We start from the raw sequence: 10000 nt of genomic DNA, 5'->3' as shown, positions 1-10000 counted from the left end.
TCAGAATGGACGGAAAGAGCCGGGTAAGCCTTTCAAAAGATTCGACCACGTGCCGAAAACTTTAGACTTCCGTGAGCTCTCCGGCTTGCACCGAGACCCGAAGTCGACGTGCGAAGCACCACGGGACCCCTTTCGCCTGCAGGTCCCGAGCCGCCTTTATTTGCTGTTACGAGCATCGTGTGCCCCATACCTGCGTGACGAGCACCGCAGGGCGGCAGAGCCATCGCACTTGGCCGGGTGGCAGAGGAGGACCCGACTATTCACAGATAGCGGCCCAACGACTCCCAGAGCCGGTCGTGCGGCGCGCGAGGTCTGCTCTCTTCACAAGAGGCTTTATTAGGGAGTGCTAAGGCAAGGTTCTGTGCCCTCCACCCTCATCGCAACACCCATGGGAGCCTCCGGTCGTCAATAGACCGCCGCACCGGCCTCTGACTGACTCTCAGAATGGACGGAAAGAGCCGGGTAAGCCTTTCAAAAGATTCGACCACGTGCCGAAAACTTTAGACTTCCGTGAGCTCTCCGGCTTGCACCGAGACCCGAAGTCGACGTGCGAAGCACCACGGGACCCCTTTCGCCTGCAGGTCCCGAGCCGCCTTTATTTGCTGTTACGAGCATCGTGTGCCCCATACCTGCGTGACGAGCACCGCAGGGCGGCAGAGCCATCGCACTTGGCCGGGTGGCAGAGGAGGACCCGACTATTCACAGATAGCGGCCCAACGACTCCCAGAGCCGGTCGTGCGGCGCGCGAGGTCTGCTCTCTTCACAAGAGGCTTTATTAGGGAGTGCTAAGGCAAGGTTCTGTGCCCTCCACCCTCATCGCAACACCCATGGGAGCCTCCGGTCGTCAATAGACCGCCGCACCGGCCTCTGACTGACTCTCAGAATGGACGGAAAGAGCCGGGTAAGCCTTTCAACAGATTCGACCACGTGCCGAAAACTTTAGACTTCCGTGAGCTCTCCGGCTTGCACCGAGACCCGAAGTCGACGTGCGAAGCACCACGGGACCCCTTTCGCCTGCAGGTCCCGAGCCGCCTTTATTTGCTGTTACGAGCATCGTGTGCCCCATACCTGCGTGACGAGCACCGCAGGGCGGCAGAGCCATCGCACTTGGCCGGGTGGCAGAGGAGGACCCGACTATTCACAGATAGCGGCCCAACGACTCCCAGAGCCGGTCGTGCGGCGCGCGAGGTCTGCTCTCATCACAAGAGGCTTTAGGGAGTGCTCAGGCAAGGGTCAGCCCGCAGCCTTCCTGGCAACACCCAGGGGAACCAGGCCACTCGCGTCTCTCGCCTTCATTTTCGACACGAGCGCCTGCGGAGGGCCACCACCCCCTCCGATTGTCAAGAGACCTCCGCACCGGCCTCTGACTTACTCTCAGAATGGACGGAAAGAGCCGGGTAAGCCTTTGAAAAGATTCGACCACGTGCCGAAAACTTTAGACTTCCGTGAGCTCTCCGGCTTGCACCGAGACCCGAAGTCGACGTGCTTAGCACCACGGGACCCCTTTCGCCTGCAGGTCCCGAGCCGCCTTTTATTTTTGTTACGAGTATCGTGTTCCCCAAACCTGGGTGACGAGCACCGCAGGGCGGCAGAGCCATCGCGCTTGTCCGGGTGGCAGAGGAGGACCAGACTATTCACAAATAGCGGCCCAACGACTCCCAGAGCCGGTCGTGCGGCAGGCGAGGTCTGCTCTCATCACAAGAGGCTTTAGGGAGTGCTCAGGCAACGGTCAGCCCGCAGCCTTCTTGGCAACACCCAAGGGAACCAGGCCACTCGCGTCTCTCGCCTTCATTTTGGACACGAGCGCCTGTGGAGGGACGGCCGGAGTCAACGTGGGGTTTGCCCGCCCTCCAATAGTGTCAAAAGACCGCCGCACAAGTCTCTGACTGACTCTTAGAACAGACAGAAAGAGTTTGTCAAATCTGTCAAAAAATTGACAAAGTGTCAAAAATTCGACTTCCAAGAGCTCTCCGGCATGCACTCATACCTGTCATTAAAGTGCTATGCCCGTGGAACCGTTTTTCGGATGCCTTTCAGAACGGTCCCGCGCCGCCATTTTGTTCTAAAAATCGTGTTCCCATATATCTCCGGGTACCCCGCCAACCTCACTGCGGAAAAACTACAAGTGGCACTGAATGGGTCTGAATTCCAAATTTGACTGCATCGGTCTGGAACTCGGTCCGGTCAAAACCGTTTGGATTTTTCTCGGTCCGGACTTCCGCGACAGACAAAGTTAAAGTTTTCGGGCTGCAGGCACAAAACGACAGCTGGCCATTTGCCGGGCTCAATTCACCCAATTCCTCCGGCACTTCGGAGCACATGTTCGGTGTAAGTTTGCGAATCTTTCCCGATGCTGCAGCATTTTCCTCCGCTGACACTTAGAATATTTTTCACACTTTGCTGAAAATTTTTCTAAGTGTTTTTTTCCAAGTTTTCCTGGTTACTGATTTCTTCTTTTTAAACATTTTTCTAAGTTTTTCTGGTTACTGATTTCTTCTTTTTAAACATTTTTCGCAGTTTGTCTGGTTACTGATTTCTTCTTTTTAAACATTTTTCGCCGTTTTTCTGGTTACTGATTTCTTCTTTTTAAACATTTTTCGCCGTTTTTCTGGTTACTGATTTCTTCTTTTTAAACATTTTTCTAAGTTTTTCTGGTTACTCATTTCTTCTTTTTAAACATTTTTCTAAGTTTTTCTGGTTACTGATTTCTTCTTTTTAAACATTTTTCTAAGTTTTTCTGGTTACTCATTTCTTCTTTTTAAACATTTTTCTAAGTTTTTCTGGTTACTGATTTCTTCTTTTTAAACATTTTTCGCCGTTTTTCTGGTTACTGATTTCTTCTTTTTAAACATTTTTCTAAGTTTTTCTGGTTACTCATTTCTTCTTTTTAAACATTTTTCGCCGTTTTTCTGGTTACTGATTTCTTCTTTTTAAACATTTTTCTAAGTTTTTCTGGTTACTGATTTCTTCTTTTTAAACATTTTTCTAAGTTTTCCTGGTTACTCATTTCTTCTTTTTAAACATTTTTCTAAGTTTTCCTGGTTACTCATTTCTTCTTTTTAAACATTTTTCTAAGTTTTCCTGGTTACTGATTTCTTCTTTTTAAACATTTTTCGCAGTTTTTCTGGTTACTGATTTCTTCTTTTTAAACATTTTTCTAAGTTTTTCTGGTTACTGATTTCTTCTTTTTAAACATTTTTCTAAGTTTTTCTGGTTACTCACTTCTTCTTTTTAAACATTTTTCTAAGTTTTTCTGGTTACTCACTTCTTCTTTTGAAACATTTTTCTAAGTTTTTCTGGTTACTGATTTCTTCTTTTTAAACATTTTTCTAAGTTTTTCTGGTTACTGATTTCTTCTTTTTAAACATTTTTCGCAGTTTGTCTGGTTACTGATTTCTTCTTTTTAAACATTTTTCGCCGTTTTTCTGGTTACTGATTTCTTCTTTTTAAACATTTTTCTAAGTTTTTCTGGTTACTCACTTCTTCTTTTTAAACATTTTTCTAAGTTTTTCTGGTTACTGATTTCTTCTTTTTAAACATTTTTCGCAGTTTTTCTGGTTACTGATTTCTTCTTTTTAAACATTTTTCTAAGTTTTCCTGGTTACTGATTTCTTCTTTTTAAACATTTTTCTAAGTTTTTCTGGTTACTGATTTCTTCTTTTTAAACATTTTTCTAAGTTTTTCTGGTTACTCATTTCTTCTTTTTAAACATTTTTCTAAGTTTTTCTGGTTACTCACTTCTTCTTTTTAAACATTTTTCTAAGTTTTTCTGGTTACTGATTTCTTCTTTTTAAACATTTTTCGCCGTTTTTCTGGTTACTGATTTCTTCTTTTTAAACATTTTTCGCAGTTTTTCTGGTTACTGATTTCTTCTTTTTAAACATTTTTCTAAGTTTTTCTGGTTACTCACTTCTTCTTTTATAACATTTTTCTAAGTTTTCCTGGTTACTGATTTCTTCTTTTTAAACATTTTTCTAAGTTTTCCTGGTTACTGATTTCTTCTTTTTAAACATTTTTCTAAGTTTTCCTGGTTACTGATTTCTTCTTTTTAAGCATTTTTCTAAGTTTTTCTGGTTACTCATTTCTTCTTTTTAAACATTTTTCGCCGTTTTTCTGGTTACTGATTTCTTCTTTTTAAACATTTTTCTAAGTTTTTCTGGTTACTGATTTCTTCTTTTTAAACATTTTTCTAAGTTTTCCTGGTTACTCATTTCTTCTTTTTAAACATTTTTCTAAGTTTTCCTGGTTACTCATTTCTTCTTTTTAAACATTTTTCTAAGTTTTCCTGGTTACTGATTTCTTCTTTTTAAACATTTTTCGCAGTTTTTCTGGTTACTGATTTCTTCTTTTTAAACATTTTTCTAAGTTTTTCTGGTTACTGATTTCTTCTTTTTAAACATTTTTCGCCGTTTTTCTGGTTACTGATTTCTTCTTTTTAAACATTTTTCTAAGTTTTTCTGGTTACTCATTTCTTCTTTTTAAACATTTTTCGCCGTTTTTCTGGTTACTGATTTCTTCTTTTTAAACATTTTTCTAAGTTTTTCTGGTTACTGATTTCTTCTTTTTAAACATTTTTCGCAGTTTGTCTGGTTACTGATTTCTTCTTTTTAAACATTTTTCGCCGTTTTTCTGGTTACTGATTTCTTCTTTTTAAACATTTTTCTAAGTTTTTCTGGTTACTCACTTCTTCTTTTTAAACATTTTTCTAAGTTTTTCTGGTTACTGATTTCTTCTTTTTAAACATTTTTCGCAGTTTTTCTGGTTACTGATTTCTTCTTTTTAAACATTTTTCTAAGTTTTCCTGGTTACTGATTTCTTCTTTTTAAACATTTTTCTAAGTTTTTCTGGTTACTGATTTCTTCTTTTTAAACATTTTTCTAAGTTTTTCTGGTTACTCATTTCTTCTTTTTAAACATTTTTCTAAGTTTTTCTGGTTACTCACTTCTTCTTTTTAAACATTTTTCTAAGTTTTTCTGGTTACTGATTTCTTCTTTTTAAACATTTTTCGCCGTTTTTCTGGTTACTGATTTCTTCTTTTTAAACATTTTTCGCAGTTTTTCTGGTTACTGATTTCTTCTTTTTAAACATTTTTCTAAGTTTTTCTGGTTACTCACTTCTTCTTTTATAACATTTTTCTAAGTTTTCCTGGTTACTGATTTCTTCTTTTTAAACATTTTTCTAAGTTTTCCTGGTTACTGATTTCTTCTTTTTAAACATTTTTCTAAGTTTTCCTGGTTACTGATTTCTTCTTTTTAAACATTTTTCTAAGTTTTTCTGGTTACTCATTTCTTCTTTTTAAACATTTTTCGCAGTTTTTCTGGTTACTGATTTCTTCTTTTTAAACATTTTCCTAAGTTTTCCTGGTTACTGATTTCTTCTTTTTAAACATTTTTCTAAGTTTTCCTGGTTACTCATTTCTTCTTTTTGATCATTTTTCTAAGTTTTCCTGGTTACTGATTTCTTCGTTTTGAACATTTTTCTAAGTTTTCCTGGTTACTCACTTCTTCTTTTCAAACATTTTTCTTCGTTTTTCTGTTTACTCATTTAGCACTTTCAGGCACTTTCCGATCATTTCCTCGTTCCCGATTTCACCCTTTAAAACGCTTTCGGGCATTTCCCTAAGTTTTGCGGTTCACTCGTTTGGGACTCACTGACACCTTCTCTAGCTTCCCTGCTCACTTTTTTCGTACTGTTGAGAAAATTCGAACCCTTTCCTTAACTATGCCGGTTACTGACTTCACCGCTTCAGACCCTTGTCCCCGTAATGAAAGATACCATTTCCCACCGTGGGAAATGCACGAAAATCGGACTGAACACGGGGGAGGCTCCCCCCTCGAAGGCGAGACCGTCGGCAGAACCGCCGGGTCAAACCCGGCTGAGCTACCCGGCTTACAAGTCTCAAAGTCGGTATGAGCAGTCACGTCCACCCCCATTCCCTTTTGGACCACTTCCCACGGTTCCAAATGCATGAAAATCGGCCTGTACACGGGGGAGGCACCCGCCTCGAAGACGAGACCGTCGGCAGAACCGCCGGGTCAAACCCGGCTGAGCTACCCGGCTCGGAAGCGCCGAAGTCGGGTTGAGCAGTCACATTCACTCCCATCCCCTTTTGGGCAACTTCCCACGGTTGGAAATGCATGGAAATCGGACTGAACACGGGGGAGGCTCCCCCCTCGAAGGCGAGACCGTCGGCAGAACCGCCGGATCAAACCCGGCTGAGCTACCCGGCTTACAAGTCTCAAAGTCGGTATGAGCAGACACGTCCACCCCCATTCCCTTTTGGACCACTTCCCACGGTTCGAAATGCATGAAAATCGGCCTGTATACGGGGGAGGCACCCGCCTCGAAGACGAGACCGTCGGCAGAACTGCCGGGTCAAACCCGGCCGGGCTACCCGGGTTAGAAGCCCTAGAGTCGGGTTGAGCAGTCACAATCACTCCCATCCCCTTTTGAACCTGTTCCCACCGTTGGAAATGCACGAAAATCGGCCTGTACACGGGGGAGGCTCCCCCCTCGAAGGCGAGACCGTCGGCAGAACCGCCGGGTCAAATCCGGCTGAGCTACCCGGCTTACAAGTCTCGAAGTCGGGTTGAGCAGTCACATTCACTCCCATCGACTTTTGGGCAACTTCCCACCGTTGCAAATGCATGAAAATCGGCCTGTACACGGGGGAGGCACCCGCCTCGAAGTCGAGACCGTCGGCAGAACCGCCGGGTCCAACCCGGCTGAGCTACCCGGCTTACAAGTCTCAAAGCCGGGTTGGGCAGTCACGTTCACCCCCATTCCCTTTTGGATCACTTCCCACGGTTCGAAATGCACGAAAACCGGCCTGTACACGGGGGAGGGTCCGCCCTCGAAGGCGAGACCGTCGGCAGAACCGCCGGGTCAAACCTGGCTGAGCTACCCGGCTTACAAGTCTCAAAGTCGGGTTGAGCAGTCACGTTCACTCCCATCGACATTTAGACCACTTCCCACGGTTCGAAATGCACGAAAATCGGCCTGTACACGGGGGAGGCACCCGCCTCGAAGGCGAGACCGACGGCAGAACCGCCGGGTCAAACCCGGCCGAGCTACCCGGCTTAAAAGTCTCAAAGTCGGTATGAGCAGTCACATTCACCCCCATTCCCTTTTGGACCACTTCCCACGGTTGGAAATGCATGAAAATCGGCCTGGACACGGGGGAGGCTCCCCCCTCGATGACGAGACCGTCGGCAGAACCGCCGGAACAAACCCGGCTGAGCTACCCGGCTTACAAGTCTCAAAGTCGGTATGAGCAGACACGTCCACCCCCATTCCCTTTTGGACCACTTCCCACCGTTGGAAATGCACGAAAATCGGCCTGTGCACGGGGGAGGCACCGGCCTCGAAGACGAGACCGTCGGCAGAACCGCCGGGTCAAACCCGGCTGAGCTACCCGGCTTACAAGTCTCAAAGTCGGGTTGAGCAGTCACATTCACTCCCATCGACTTTTGGGCAACTTCCCACGGTTCGAAATGCACAAGATTCGGCCTGAACACGGGGGACGCTCCCCCCTCGAAGGCGAGACCGTCGGCAGACCCGCCGGGTCAAACCCGGCTGAGCTACCCGGCTCGGAAGCGCCAAAGTCGGTATGAGCAGTCACGTTCACTCCCATCCCCTTTTGGACCGCTTCCCACGGTACGAAATGCATGAAAATCGGCCTGTACACGGGGGAGGCACCCGCCTCGAAGACGAGACCGTCGGCAGAACCGCCGGGTCAAACCCGGCTGAGCTACCCGGCTTACAAGTCTCAAAGTCGGGTTGAGCAGTCACATTCACTCCCATCGACTTTTGGGCAACTTCCCACGGTTCGAAATGCACAAAATTCGGCCTGAACACGGGGGACGCTCCCCCCTCGAAGGCGAGACCGTCGGCAGAACCGCCGGGTCAAACCCGGCTGAGCTACCCGGCTTAAAAGTCTCAAAGTCGGTATGAGCAGTCACATTCACCCCCATTCCCTTTTGGACCACTTCCCACGGTTGGAAATGCATGAAAATCGGCCTGGACACGGGGGAGGCTCCCCCCTCGATGACGAGACCGTCGGCAGAACCGCCGGAACAAACCCGGCTGAGCTACCCGGCTTACAAGTCTCAAAGTCGGTATGAGCAGACACGTCCACCCCCATTCCCTTTTGGACCACTTCCCACCGTTGGAAATGCACGAAAATCGGCCTGTACACGGGGGAGGCACCGGCCTCGAAGACGAGACCGTCGGCAGAACCGCCGGATCAAACCCGGCCGAGCTACCCGGGTTAGAAGCCTCAGAGTCGGGTTGAGCAGTCACGTCCACCCCCATTCCCTTTTGGACCACTTCCCACGGTTCGAAATGCACGAAAATCGGCCTGTACACGGGGGAGGGAGCCGCCTCGAAGACGAGACCGTCGGCAGAACCGCCGGTTCAAACCCGGCTGAGCTACCAGGCTCGGAAGCGCCAAAGTCGGGTTGAGCAGTCACATTCACTCCCATCCCCTTTTGGGCAACTTCCCACCGTTGCAAATGCATGAAAATCGGCCTGTACACGGGGGAGGGAGCCGCCTCGAAGACGAGACCGTCGGCAGAACCGCCGGATCAAACCCGGCTGAGCTACCAGGCTCGGAAGCGCCAAAGTCGGTATGAGCAGTCACATTCACTCCCATCCCCTTTTGGGCCACTTCCCACGGTTCGAAATGCACGAAAATCGGACTGAACACGGGGGAGGCTCCCCCCTCCAAAACGAGACCATCGGCAGAATCGACGGGTCAAACCCGGCCGAGCTACCCGGGTTAGAAGCCTCAAAGTCGGGTTGAGCAGTCACGTCCACCCCCATCCCCTTTTGGACCACTTCCCACGGTTCGAAATGCACGAAAATCGGCCTGTACACGGGGGAGGCGCCCCTCTCGAAGGCGAGACCGACGGCAGAACCGCCGGGTCAAACCCGGCCGAGCTACCCGGGTTAGAAGCCTCAGAGTCGGGTTGAGCAGTCACATTCACCCCCATCCCCTTATGAACCTCTTCCCACCGTTGGAAATGCACGAAAATCGGCCTGTACACGGGGGAGGCCCCCCTCTCGAAGACGAGACCGTCGGCAGACCCGCCGGATCAAACCCGGCCGAGCTACACGGCTTACAAGTCTCGATGTCGGTATGAGCAGTCACGTCCACCCCCATTCCCTTTTGGACCACTTCCCACGGTACGAAATGCATGAAAATCGGCCTGTACACGGGGGAGGCACCCGCCTCGAAGACGAGACCGTCGGCAGAACCGCCGGGTCAAACCCGGCTGAGCTACCCGGCTCGGAAGCGCCAAAGTCGGGTTGAGCAGTCACATTCACTCCCATCCCCTTTTGGGCCACTTCCCACGGTTCGAAATGCATGAAAATCGGCCTGTACACGGGGGACGCTCCCCCCTCGAAGGCGAGGCCGTCGGCAGAACCGCCGGGTCAAACCCGGCTGAGCTACCCGGGTTAGATGCCTCAAAGTCGGGTTGAGCAGTCACATTCACCCCCATCCCCTTTCGGCCCCCTTCCCACGGTTGGAAATGCATGAAAATCGGCCTGTACACGGTGGGCGCTCCCCCCTCGAAGGTGAGACCTTCGGCAGAACCGCCGGGTCAAATCCTGCCGAGCTACCCGCGTTAGAGGTCTCAATGTCGGCTTCAGCAGTCACATTCAATCCCATTCCCGTTTGGACCTCTTCCCGCCGATGGAAATGCACAAAATTCGGCCTGAACACGCGGGACGCTCCCCCCTCGAAGGCGAGACCGTCGCCAGAACCGCCGGGTCAAATCCGGCTGAGCTACCCGCGTTACAGGTCTCAAAGTCGGGTTGAGCAGTCACGTTCACCCCCATCCCCTTTCGGACCCCTTCCCACGGTTGGAAATGCATGAAAATCGGCCTGTACACGGTGGGCGCTCCCCCCTCGAAGGTGAGACCTTCGGCAGAACCGCCGGGTCAAATCCGGCCGAGCTACCCGCGTTAGAGGTCTCAATGTCGGCTTCAGCAGTCA

Source organism: Chiloscyllium punctatum, unplaced genomic scaffold, assembly GCF_047496795.1.
Source record: "Chiloscyllium punctatum isolate Juve2018m unplaced genomic scaffold, sChiPun1.3 scaffold_580, whole genome shotgun sequence".
NCBI lineage: Eukaryota > Metazoa > Chordata > Chondrichthyes > Orectolobiformes > Hemiscylliidae > Chiloscyllium > Chiloscyllium punctatum.
This window is presented reverse-complemented; position numbering follows the sequence as displayed.